Source organism: Schistocerca serialis, chromosome 2, assembly GCF_023864345.2.
Source record: "Schistocerca serialis cubense isolate TAMUIC-IGC-003099 chromosome 2, iqSchSeri2.2, whole genome shotgun sequence".
Lineage (NCBI taxonomy): Eukaryota > Metazoa > Arthropoda > Insecta > Orthoptera > Acrididae > Schistocerca > Schistocerca serialis.
Window position 1 is genome coordinate 613,198,081 of NC_064639.1, and position 14,129 is coordinate 613,212,209.

General features: G+C 44.8%; 1 protein-coding gene across 1 annotated transcript in view; it reads left to right on the plus strand.

Annotated features, from left to right (window-relative positions):
* The first annotated feature begins 11,233 nt into the window (after window positions 1-11,233).
* LOC126456279 (agrin-like) overlaps window positions 11,234-14,129 on the plus strand; it is a 172,310-nt gene continuing 169,414 nt past the window's right edge. Inside the window, exon 1 of the mRNA XM_050092030.1 lies at window positions 11,234-11,344. The gene's annotated coding sequence lies outside the window, so the exon portion shown is untranslated. The remainder of the gene's footprint in view (window positions 11,345-14,129) is intronic.

The following is a 14,129-nucleotide window of genomic DNA, read 5'->3' on the forward strand; positions in this document are numbered from 1 at the left end:
TGTAATATACATAACGGTATTATTACGAAGAACAATATCCAGTAGAGACTAACTCCGATGCAGAGGCGCTGAGTCGAGCAGGTCGAGCCGCGAGCTGTATTACTGCGCGAGCTAAGACCCCAGAGACCAGAGTGACACCTGAGTTGCTTTGTCGACGCTCTGGCAGAGTCGAGAACGGTGGGGTGAGCGTTGAGCGGGCGAGTTCCGAGGGTGGGGGGAGCGGTGAGCGGCCACCACTCACCCGCTCGGAGACAAATCGTCCGTTCTCCTGCGAGCAGGTTGTTGCAAGTAGTTCTTATGTTCTCCGCTAGGAGGCTCTCTGTCCTGTTGCTCGCATCAACTGCCCAGAGGGCAGGACGTGCGACTGAAACGATAGCCGACGGAGCGCTATGCTAAGGTGCGCCAGACACTGCACGCGGCAGAGGAAGCACAGAGAGGGCACGGCATATGTGAAACACAAAATCCAATGGGGCACTGCACAATGCAGGCAGCCAAGGCAGAAGCAGGGTAGAGGCCGGCGCTGGCTGTGTTGTGTGGCGTGCAGTGTGCTCTGACCAGCAGAGGCCCCACTGGTCTGCTCCGACTCTCTCTCTCTCTCTCTCTCTCTCTCTCTCTGCTGTGGGAAACGTTTGGAGCTACCGTTCTTTTTTTCTGAATCACTGATTGTTCACTCCTTTGAAAGATTCAACTCTATGAATTAGTTCAGGAGCGGATCCCCCATCTCTAGTCCGGAGCAAGTATGGTGGGTCTGACACACCGGTGTCAATGTGTTCTTTTTTCCATTTCCAGGAGTGTATATTTAGTTTATTTTTTTCATACTTCCACACAACTTCTTCCTGTTTTCTCGATTGATATGTGTTCAGTTTTTCAAGGCCTATCCACTGTGCCAACTTATAACTAAATCTGAAGGGGGTGCGATGGGGAGGTTCCCTTGTAAGCAGGACCACTACGCAACGTCCTCAGTGTGAGAAAAATGACGCCCTCGTACAAAAGAGTATCGTATCTCAGTGAACAGTTATTCCTTGACTCCAGTGTTTTTTGATATGAGTAATTCCTGCATAACATCAGAAGTCTTTATGACGAAAAACTGCTTTCTCTAAGGCACAGCTGACACAATTTTTCTGCTTTCATGAAAAGCCCATTCGGTAATATTAAAGCTTTATGTGGACTAACTGCTATCCTCCGCAATGATAGTCATGAGCACTCCACGCTTAGTGCTCTACTTCCTCTTCGTCCGGTAGCAGGTACAGTTATCTTGCTGGTATTTTGGTTACACCTGTTATTGAGTTACTCCTGTTTTGATTGCAGTGCTTGTTAGTGGATCAGCATGTTATTTGTAAGCTCAAGTGTAAGGTGAAATTTACGGATTATTTTGGAAATGAAACATTTTCCATTGGACATGTCTATGGTTGACGAATTTCCACGTTAAAGTTCCCTAAAATAATACCATATGTAAGTTCGTTTCGCAGTATCGATAGTTTTTATGCAACAAACAGCTGATTAGTAGTCTGTAGATACCTTGGTGATAGAGTGACCTACAGAAGCGCTGGGCTCAGATTTATATGCGAATACGTTCATTTATTTCCCTCACGGTTTCTCTGAAGACTCTTAAGGTGGTTGCTTAAGATCGATTCTTTCACCCAGCCCAATTCTTCTAAACTAGGTTCTTTTGAACAGTGGAAAGAGGATGAAGAAATGACCGCGCGGGCTAGCCGCGCGGCCTAGGGGGCGCCTTGTCACGGTTCGCGAGTCCTCCCTCGGACATAAGTGTGTGTGTGTGATGTCCTTAGCGTAAGTTAGTTTAAGTTAGATTAAGTAGAGTGTAAGCCTATGGACCGATGACCTCAGCAGTTTGGTCCCATAGGAACTTACCACAAATTTCCAAAAAAATAAACAGAAACCACAGTTTAAGCTCTCGTTGATAGGGAAGTCATTAAAGGCGTAGCAATGGTTCAATGGGAGAAGGATGTCGCAAGGAAGCAGTCGTAGGCTATTCAGAGGAACCAACCTGCAATTTGCCTTATGGAATTTAGACAAGCCACAGAAATCCTGGATTTGGGTTCTCGGGGTGAATGCAAGTGCAGTACGTGAATCGAGGCTCCGCCTCGTCTGATAAATGCAAGAGAAAGTGTGGCATTGTATACTTTCTACGTACATTATATAGCAAGAAGCTGCTGTTCCTGAATGATCCCCCTCTTGAGTATTCCTTGTTTCGGATCCAGACAATTCCTTATTTACTTCTATCTATCTGTCCTTTCTTCTTCTTCTTCTTCTTCAACTTCTGTCTACTCTGTGCCTTCAATTTCTTCTTCTTCTTCTTCTTCTTCTTCTTCTTCTATCTATCTGTTTATTTCTATCTATTTATCTGTCTGTTCATATATAAATTAAAGTCCCCCGACGATGCTTCTGTCTGTGTGTTCGGGCTAATCTCAGTGACTACAGTGAGAAATTTGACACGGTTGTCACTAGTAGGTAGGCTGATTTAAGAGAAAGGATTATGAGTATACTTGCAAAATATTTCTCAAAAATTGGCTGAACTGTGTTGAACGAAGGTCCCCCGCCGCTGTGAAGACAGGCCATTACCGTCTAGCGGTAAATGGTAGAACTCCTTGGAATCAACCATATATTTTATTGTTCCGTGGTAGTGGGTGCTTCATACCAATGTTGTGTGACAGAACCTACTTAGTAGTAATATTCCATGGCAGACGGTGCTTCATACCAGTGTTGCCTGTCAGAGGGTGCTTTGGACCATGTTGTGGGGCGGAGGGTGCTCTTTACAGATTGTGCGTGGTAGACTGTACTTCGAACAAGTGTTGTATGGCACAGTGTACTTTGTCATAGTGTCACGTGGCGGATGGTAATGGTACATGGTAGTGATGTTACGTTGCAGAGGGTCCTTCGAACCAATGCTTCGTGGCAGAAGGTAGTTCTTGCCAAGTTTCGTGGCAGAGGGTGCTTCGTAATGATGTTTCATGGTAAGGGTACGTCAGTCTACAGTTGTGTGGCAGAGCGTGCTGCTTACCTCTGTTGCGTGGGAGAGGATGTTCCGTACAACATATGCGTGGGAGAGAGTGCTTCATATCAATGTTTCGTGGCATATAGTGCATCCTACCAATAATGTGCGACAGAGGCTGCTTCGTACCGAAGATACTTTGAAAAATGCGGGGAAAGATCACCAATTATATGTAGCTCGCGCCAGACTGGCGCTAGAGTTGGACGGCTGGCAAGTAACCGCGGCTCATGTTGAGCTGGCGCTGCAGTTGGGGCAGACCTGATGGTGGCATAGGTCGCACTTCCCATCATTGCAACGACGTCAGTACAAACGCCAATTGAATATGGATCATAAAACATTGGTGCCTCCTGAAAACTTTCCTGGCACTGGCTACTTAAATAGTTTAAGTTATATGAAAAGTGATGATGTACATCTACAATTAGATCTACACCTACATCGATACTCCGCAATCCACCTTAGAGTACGTGGTAGAGTATACCCCATACCACTACTAGCCATTTCCTTTCCTATTCCACTCGCAAACAGAACGAGGGAAAAACGACTATCTATATGTCTCCGTACGAGCCCTAATTTTGCGTATCTTACCTTCGTAACCCTTACACGCTGCGTATGTTGGAGGTAACAGAATCGTTCTTCAGTCACCTTCAAATGCTGGTTCTCTATATTTTCTCATTAGTGTTCCTCGAAAAGAACGTCGCCTTCCCTCCAGGGGATCCTGGCACTGCCAAAGCATCTCCGTAACACTTGCGTGTTGTTCGAACCTACCAGTAACAAATCTAGCAGCCCGCCTCTGAATTGCCTCCGTGTCTTCCTTCAATCGGACCTGGTAGGGATTCCAAACCCTCGAGCAGTATTCAAGAATAGGTCACACTAGCGTCCTATAAGCGGTCTTCTTTACAGATGAACTACACTTTCCTAGAATTCTCCCAATAAACCGAAGACGACCATTCACCTTTGCTACCACAACTCTCACATGCTTCTTCCATTTTACATCGCTTTTTAACGTTGCGCGCAGATATTTAAACGACGTATGTGTGTCAAGCTGGACACTATTAAAGCTGTATACGAACATTAGGCGCTTGTTTTTCTATTCATCCTCATCAACTTACATTTTTCTACGTGTAGAGCTAGCTGCCAATCATCACATCAACTAGACATTTTGTCTAAGTCATCTTGTAGTCTCCTACAGTCAGACACCTTACCGTAGACCACAGCATCACCAGCGGACAACCACAGATCACTGCCCACCCTGTCCGGCAAATCATATATGTATACAGAGAATAATAGCGGTCCTATCACGCTTCCCTGGGCCACTCCTGACGATACCCTTGTCTCTGATGAACGCTCGCCGTCGAGGATAACATACTGAATTCCATAACTTAAGAAGTCTTCGAGCCACTGACATATCTGTGAACCTACTCCATATGCTCGTATCTTCTGTAACAGCCTGAAATGGGGCACAGAGCATCGGAAATCTAGAAATTTTCAATCTGCCTGTTACCCTTCATCCACAGTTCGCAGTATATCATGTGAGAAAAGGGAAGCTGAGTATCTCACGAGCGATGCTTTCTAAAATCATGCTCATTCGTGGACATAAGCTTGTCCGTCTCAAGAAACTTTATTATATTCTGAGAATATTACAAACATCTGGTTGCAACTTTTTACTTACGTTCATTTTCCTATCCTTTTTTATGTATCCACTTGTTCTTCCATAGACACTAGATGCGCATGGTACAGTTTTCCTATGGATACGGCTGTTAAAACTTTATTCATGTTCCGTAATCATTTTCGATCAAAGGCTATTCCAGTCTGCCACCATTTGGAGAGAAATTAAATGGCTAATAAAAGGTAAATTTGAGTACCAGTCCTGCATTAGGCCTTAGGCCTGTTCCGACTGGCTCGCTGCTGCCCACAAGGCAGTACGAGGAGTGATATCTCGTCATGGAGCATGTCGCCAATCCCTACAGCCTTCTTGCCAGTAGTTGCGTCCTGTTGATACCGCTGCTTCTTTAGCTTCTTTATTCAAGCAGCTCCTTATTTGGCCTCACGATGCTGAGTGGAGCCCATTCCAGAGCTCCCTGCTTTAGAGCGATCGGAGGAGATTCCGGAAATCGAGCCTGGGTCCTTCCGCGCCGGACAATGACTCTAACCATTCGGCTATGGAGACTAATAGTAAAACAAAGTTCGAAATACAGTGCCTGACCAAAAAAGTAAAGCACCCAGAAGCTATGCGATGTTACTTCAGTAATTACAAAACCGAGTCAAATTTACAAAGAAATTAGCAGTATTAGCCCACTTATTAGTATGACGCTGCACCCAATCTGGCAAAAAGGGATGTACTGATTCGGTTGGGGTGTTATAATAAGGCCACTGTATTCTCTCCTGAGGCTAGCTGACCCACAAATATTGTCACCAGTCACTGATACTGGCACAGGTGTGTCATTTACATCTGAGCTGATCCCACACATCTTCGGGTACAGATTCGGAATCTTGCTGGTCATGGGAACACCTAACGTGCGTGAATGAGCGTTGTTCTGTCGAAAAATGGGACCCTGACACTGTTGCGTGAGACTCAGGAGGTCCGTTGTGCAGTTAGATTTCCCAGCCAGTCATATCCAATGGCTCCCCGCACTATGATGCCATGGGTAACACTGCTGTGCCTCTGCAAAACACTGGAAGAATGGGACCCACCCCAGAATTCGAATCAAAAACAACTGCCATCATATGTAATTCAGAAGCAGATATCCTTGGAGTATTGAAGCAGCTAAAATCACTTAATAAAAGCAAATTTTCCGCACCAGACTATACACCAATTAGGTGTCTTTCAGAGTATGCTGATGAAATAGTTTCACACTTAACAATCTTATACAACCGCTCGCTAGACGAAAGATCCGTACCCAACGACTGGAAAGTTGCACAAGTCACACCAATATCCAAGTAAAGTAGTAGGAGTAATCCACTAAATTACAAATCCATATCATTAACGCCGAAACGCAGCAGAATTTTGGAACATATATTGTGTTCGATAATTATGAATTACCTCAAAGAGATCGGTCTATTGACACATAGTCAACACGGATCGTTCTAGCTCTTTACTCACACGAAGTGTTGGGTGCTATCGACAGGGAATTTTAGATTGATTCCGTATGACTAGATTTGCGAAAGATTTGATACCGTATCGCACAAGCGGTTTGTACTCAAATTGTGTACTTATGGAATAACGACTCATGATTTTCTGTCAGAGAGATCACAGTTCGTAGTAAGTCATATAGTGGGACAGAAGTAATTTCGGGCGTTCCCCAAGGTAGTGCTTAAGGTCGTCTGCTGTTACTTATCTTGATACATGATTTAGAAGACAATCTGAGCAGTCGTCTTAGGTTTGTTGGCGATGGTCCTCTCGTTTATTGTCTAATAAAGTCATCAGAAGATGAAAACAAATTGCAAAACTATTTAGAAAATATATCTGTATGGAACGAAAATTGGATAGTGACCCTAAATACTGAAAAGTTTGAGGTAATCCACGTGATTAATCATTTAGATGTAGATGTAGATGCAGGTGTAGGTCGCCACGATATTCACCATCGATGGTCATCCTGGGTAACACAGAATCTCGATTCATCGCTGAACCCAATGTGACGTAATTCATTAGTACTCGACGCTTCCCGGTCACAGAACGGCTGCAGACGCAGCCGTTGGTGTTGTGGCGTTGGCGGCAGTCTACGCATTGGCCGATAATTCCCTGGTCTGACTGCTGCCGGAATCCCCCCACTGATGCGGGACGACACAGAATGTCGCAGGGAGCCCATTACTTGTTCTCGGATGGCAGGCGCAGATGTGAAGGCATTACGGTGTGCTTGGTGTGCTACTTGGCTATCCCGCCCTGTAGCGGTCAGATGCAGCCAACCTAAACCGAGTATGTCTGTCCCCATGTTCCCATGCCGCCCAATATTGGACCACTTACATCGGGCCACTGCCACTCGCGAATGCTTTACAAATCGGGATATTGCAGGATTGGACTAGCTCATCAGTTGGAGATCTACAAAAATGGTTCAAATGGCTCTGAGCACTATGCGACTTAATTTCTGAGGTCATCAGTAGCCTAGAACTTAGAACTACATAATCCTAACTAACCTAAGGACATCAGACACATCCATGCCCGAGGCAGGATTCGAACCTGCGACCGTAGCGGTCGCTCAGTTCCAGAGTGCAGCGCCTAGAACCGCACGGCCACTCTGGCCGTCGGAGATCTACAATAAGACTACTTCAAAACTCTTTCAGATGCTGAGAACATTGCCTCACATGATCTTCGTATCGTTCACAGTAATCACTCAACATCTTAAGCTGTCAACGCCCCTTATATATCCTACCTGGTCCGGTAATATCCCTGAACACGAACAACGTTAATGCACTCTATGTGCCGTTCTACCTGCCACAGAAAATACTAGCCCTAATGATTTACGTAGCCACAAATTGTGTGTACGTGCACGAAATTTTATCTGACCATGTCTTCTGAATGCTTCGCGTTTTTCCTCGGGCGTTGTATTTTTCTCTCACTTCACGTTCTCTCCACTAGCCTCCTGTTATTTCTTTCCTTTTCTTTATCTAATAAAAATTATTAATTTTCGTCGATTGAGATTATGTATAGTATAAAAGAGAACACTTTTCTTTTCCGAAGCTATAAAATAAATAAATGAAATCACTGGATCACATGTTTTGATGTGGGGACAAAGTCGTTGGTTTTTAAAAATAACGACATGGACTAGTGTGTGTGTGTGTGTATGTAATCCAATTTGGGAAGACAGATTGTGTACGGGTAGGGTGTAAAGTCCTGGTTAGGAGGGAGGGCTGGAATAATATAGCTTTTATGTGACAGGGAAGTTTCGACAGTGCCCAGTACCCCCGTACCTGAAGCTCTGGCGCAAGCTGCTTCTTCCTCAGTGGTCCTTTAGTTGTAGAGCCTCTGAAATGTTTTAACTGAAAATAAAGCTAAACGCGGTGGGAATGAATGGTTACTAGTGTACCGATTAAGGTAATGCAGTTCTATCAAGGTTCAAATTTATTCTAAAGTTTTTTCTTTCTTAGGGCTGCTTCGTTTACACTCGTACACCATGCTGAGCCACTTTCAAAGCCAAACCACACAAGTCTAATGATCGGAGCACAATCAAGAAGCAATCAAAAAGTTCCTGGCTCAGTGATTCCGGCGCGAAGCGGCAAATGCACACGAATACCAGTATAAAGCATCCACTAATAGTCTTAATTTGTGCATTGAACGTAACGTTTGTCCTGTTACACAGCACACATGTGCAAGCACTACCATTTATTACCTTTTACCGCTCAAAGAAACTTTCTATTTTATATAATAATACATTACGCGAGATCGCTTAGATACATAAAAAATATTCACATTACCGGTTTCGCCAAGTAGTAGCTATCTTCATATGTGCTTAATCCACTAAAAAGCTTCGCACATATATGTTAACGAATATAGTTAGGCACTTTGAACATCATGAAATCATGTAACACGTTTCCATGAATGTTCGTCATGTCGTCACATTTGGAGTCATTTATCATCTGACAATATGGTGTACCCTCATTGTAATATGTTAAATGACTTCATGTTGTTCAGAGTGACGTAATAAACTATTATACAAACATTTACAAAGGTCGTATTCTTCCATCAGCATCTTCATGACTTCTCTGTAATTCACGATTAAATGCCTGGCAGAGCCTTCATCGAACCACCTTCAACCGCGCGACCGCAGGTTCGAATCCTGCCTCGAGCATGGATGTGTGTGATGTCCTTAGGTTAGTTAGGTTTAAGTAGTTCTAAGTTGTAGATGACTGATGACCTCACATGTTAAGTCCCATAGTGCTCAGAGCCTTTTGAACCGTTTTGAATCACCTTCAAGCTGCATTGCGCAACAAAATTAAAGGATCACTTTTTCGAAACCCTGTGATTCTCTCGCATTACGACGTATAAATTTGAAGTTTGGCGCAAAGGTACCTACAATCTACCTCTGTAGTGGTGCAAAAGCTTAGCGCCTGTGACGTTACATTCGGACTCGGTGACGCTTCAAACAGCAAGTTGTCGACACATGCGAGAAAACTTCAGAGCTCGGAAGTTCTTGTGATGTTCAATGTAGGTTAATCGTGTCACATTGGCACTGAATTTCACGACATTTCTGCCCACATCCACTGTCGACGTGTCAGACGATGGAAAAGCCGTCGTACCCCCTCTTACCCACATTTTATCCCTTCTTTTGACGCCTCCTCAGTGGATGTTAGAGCCGCGACGCCTGGTATTGAAATCACGTCATTGTCTTATGTGTGGCCGGGCAAACGTTTCAGACACACTGCCGCTCAGTATCGACACGAAAAGGCCCTAGGTAGTGGCATAAAGTGCGTCACTGAAACCACCCGTTCCCTTGAGGTGTTGATCCCCACACATTTTCCGGTCTAAAACGACAGTTCGGAGTGCGATGAGCAACAGGTGACGTTCTTTACAATTTTTGACACTGCTGATACCCCATAAATGCTTAAACCCTTCTCTAAGGACATTGTGGGGTAGCAACCGCACTGAATGTGATCGCACCCCTTTGGAGTTCAGTGCGATCGTAGTTTTTGATCTGGTGTATAGTGTGTAATCACAAGAGACCGTTTAAAACCATTCGAAGCAATTTCAACACGATCCGAAGCAACAAAGTGCATGTGTTTCAGCCCTCCCGTCTTACACCCTACTGTGGCGTGAACAGGGACACATGCATGAATAAAACGGCAAAGAGTCGCTTTAAGACCTCTCCGTTCGGCGTCACTGCCATTGTCACCTCCTTACATTTGTTGAGCATTTTAAAAAGTGCACACGCACAAAGAAAACCTGTAAGAGTGTACTGGCTACTTGCTAGTAGGCGCACCAGAATGGAACGGTGTCAAATGGTTGCCTTCCCGCAGGCGCCTACGACACTCGTCAGGCACATTTTTAAGGGGGGGGGGGGGGGTAGGACATCAAACGGGCCGACTTGGAGCAGGAGAGTCACGACAGGACATTTTAATTTCTACTGTCTATACTTTTACAAATAAATTCATAAAACTTTGTCACCGTGACCAGGAAGGATCGAGGACTCACACTCATCGCAGTGGAAGTTCAGAAACGTAGCAAAATACCTTTTTTTACATGTGAAATTTCATAATTTTTTCACTTATTACTGGCTGCATTTGTTGCTGTAGGTACACTTTTCTTCCTAAGTTAGAGATATTCTTCGATGAATTTTTCATAGCATACAAACAGTAGTTACAGGTGTATGAAACTCTAGAATTTTCCAAATCTATTAAAAAACTGTGGAAAAAATTGAGATAATTAACTATAAAACTTGAGTTTTTTTAAACATGAAGTTTAAAATGTAACAGTTCATTCATTTTTTCATAAATTAAATAACTTCTAGAGTTTCATACACCTGTAACTATGGTTTGTATGCTGTACAAAAGTCATCGAAGAATCTCTCTTACTTAGGAAGAAAAGTGTACCTATAGCAACAAATGCAGCCAGTAGTAAGTGAAAAAATGATGAAATTTCACATGTAAAAAAATGTGTTTTGTTACGTTTCTGAGCTTCCACTGCTATGAGTATGAATCCTGAATCCTTCCTGGTCATGCTGTTAAAATTTTATGAATTTATTTGTAACAGTATAGACAGTGGAAATTAAAATGTCCTGTGGTGCCTCTCCTGCTCCAAGTCAGCACGTTTGACGTCCTACCCCCCTTAAAGTGGTGAAAAAACGTGGGCGGGTGGCAATGAGGGTGTTGCCGATCTGGGAAGTCATAGAGGGATACTTTGCCGTTTTATTCACGCATGTGTCGATGTCGCAACCCTCCGTGATTTTAGGAAGTATGAATTGCAGCAGATGTAGTACAGATGCTGCTAGTGGCTTCCTACTGTGCAGGCCGCGATGCCGCGGCGCTGGGTGGTGGCGGCGGTCCTGGTGGCGTGCTGCTGGTGCCTGCCTCCGCCAGGCCCGGGCTCCGAGTGTCCCGGAGACGAGTGGCCGCTGAGGCAGCGCGCGCGCGCCGCCGCCGCCGTCTTCACGGCGCGCCTGCAGTCCACCGACGCCGCCGCCGGCACGGCTGCGGTGAGCGTGCGCTCGGTGCTGCGCGGCCGCGCCCTGGCCGCCCCGGGCCTCCAGCTCAGCCTCCGTCTGCACGCCGCGTGCGCGTTGGCTCCCGGCCTGCGGCCGCTGCGCACCGCCATCTTCCTGGTGGACCGCCGCCTCACCGTCCTGGGCAGCCCGCTGCTGCTGTCGCTCCGCAACATCGCCGCAGTCAAGGCCGCCCTCACCGGTAAGTACCCCGCCGAAGCACAGCCAAACACTCGGCCAACCGAACATGCGTAGCTTATGCCCCTTTCACAGACAGCGTAGCTTCGACGTACTAAGCGCTGTCGTAGTTTCTATAGTACTGCCGAGAGCTCAGAAAGGATCTGGCTCGTCCATGTCGTCCGTGTACTGCATCGTGGACAAATGAGACCACAGAGCTCTCCAGCAGGAAATGGTTTTTGCAGCTGATGTACGCGAACTACAACCGGAACGAAGGAAAATTATAATGTAATGCCCTAACGACAGCGCGGTCAGTACAGACGGAGGACAAGCTCGGATAACGAAAGGATCTGGAAAGAAATCGGTCGTGTCCTTTCCAGAAGAACCATCCCAGCACGTGGCTGGAAATGGGAAACACAAATCTCGATGGCCGGACGTGGATTTGAACATTTCTTCCCGAATGTCAGTCACGTGTGCTAACCACTGAGCCAACTCGCACGATAAACTACAGAAGTGTTCTCGAAATGGACTGGCGTGTAATAGTTTTTCACTTTATCAAAGACGCGAGACGGAGTCTCTGTAACTAGCTGAGTACCCGGCGTTGCCTGTACTTATTCCAATCTTCTATTAGCCCATATCCTTCTTCCCTCTCTCCCTGTCCGTCTCCACCACCCCCTCTCACTGTCAATCTGCTTCTACCCTTGTGTCCATCTGCTCTTTCCCCCTCCGTCCATCCCCTCCTCCCCCTCTAACGCCATCTCCTCAATCTCTTCGTCAATCTCCTCCTTCGCCACACTCTGTCCATCTCCTCTTTTTCCCTTTCTATGTCCATTTTCTCCTCCCCATCTGTTCATCCTCTCCTCCCCATATCCCTGCCTATCTCTTGCTCCGTCTGTATCTGTTCATCAGCACCTCTTTCTTTTCTCTGTCCGTCTCCTCCTTTCACCGCTCTCTGTATATCCTCCCCCCCCCCTTTATCTCTGTCCATCTCCTCCTCCTCTCCTCCTATATGTGCCAAATCCCTCCTTCCACCTTGCTGTCTGTCCATCTCCTCGTCCTCATTTCACACTCACCCCAATAGCAGACTGGTGGTTCTTAATCCTAACATTATTTTTTTCCATAATGTAACTAATGTATGTACCAAATTTGATCGAAGTCGGTCCAGAGGTTTAGGATGAACTACTTAGCCAGGGCTTTGTATGCATACTCACATTTGATACTTATTTAATATATTTAACACGTATTTGTACACATATTTCATCTGTATCTCTAGCTAATTTTGTGCTGCAGTTTCGTTTTCAAGTTTTCAAGCAGCTCAATGTTTATGTCGTCTTCTGAACTCTGTGTCGTGCAATGATATAATGTTGCGGATACATTCAGCAGCATATGTCGATAGCGTGTACGAAATGTGTTGCGAATAGAGTTAGTAGCAAAGAAATAATAAATTTAAACGCTATGTATGGTGTGGCAGTTTTTCAGGCGCCTCAGTGTTTGTGACATCATATCTCCTGATCTATCTGTGGTACAACGATAAATTTTTGTAGGTATATTCGGCATGTGTCGATACTGTTTGCGAACTGTGTTGCGAATAGAGTTAATAGCAAGGAAGTAATAAAACGTCATGTATGATGTGGCAATTTTTTCTCGCATCTCAGTATTTGACCTCATACCTCCTGAACTAGGCATCGTAAAATGACATTTTTGTAGGTCCATTCAGCGGCAGACGTGCATACCGTCTGCAAAAAGTGTTGCCAATAGAATTAGTAGCAACGAAGTAATGAATTTAAACGTCTAGCATGAAGCGGTAATTTTTCGCGGCTGTTAGTGTTCATGACGCTATATGCCCTGAGCTAGCGTGGCATAATAATGTAATTCTTCTGGTACATTCAGTGGTATATGTGAATACTGTGGGAAAATGTATCACGAATAAAATTAATAGTCAAGAAGTAAAAAATTAAGACGTAATGCATCGTGTCGCTGTTTTACTGCTTGACCAATGAAAATTTAGTAAGCGATCAAGTTTTTTCCTTTCATTGTTTTGTGGCGGTCGCCAGCGTGAAAAACTTTCATGAAGGTTTGAAATTATGTGTAAAGTTAGTTACAGTGTAAGTGCTCTCATTCTCAAATACTGGATGACTAAGGTATGCGTATGGTTGCATCGTGAACTAAACTGCTCTTCTTTGATAGTTGGGTGGCTCTTTCCGCCACAGGGATTCTTTCCAGACAGTGAATGATGTGTACCAAGTTTGGTTGAAATCGGTGCAGTGGCTAAGGTGTAGATGTGCAACGTACGTGTATATATATTTATATATATTTTATATATATTTATATATATTTGTGGACAAAACGAGCGAGACCCTCGCCTTTTCGTTATGCTGATTCGCACAGCTTTAAAGTCTGCTACACAGCATAACAGGAAAGGCGACGAAGTGCTACCAACATACTATGCACAGGCGTGAAATTGAAAAACCATCCGAACTTTGTCAGACTGGTTTCAATCATGTCTAAGACTATATTATTGCTGATTAGTGTGTTAAACACAATACGTAAATATAAGATATAAGTGAAAGAAGAAATGCTAATTAGTATGAACTGTACTAATAAAAATGAATTTCAGCTTATCGAGATAACTGTTTTAGTAAGACAAAGTACCCCAGATCGTTACGATTTATGCGCATTCGGCCGCGGAACCGTCTGTGTCAACGTTCAGACCACTCATAGTGGATTACCATTGCTGACCTACCATGAAAGTGTGCGTGCGGCAGGTCCCGGCGGAGGTTCGAGTCCTCCCTCGGGCATGGGTGTGTGTG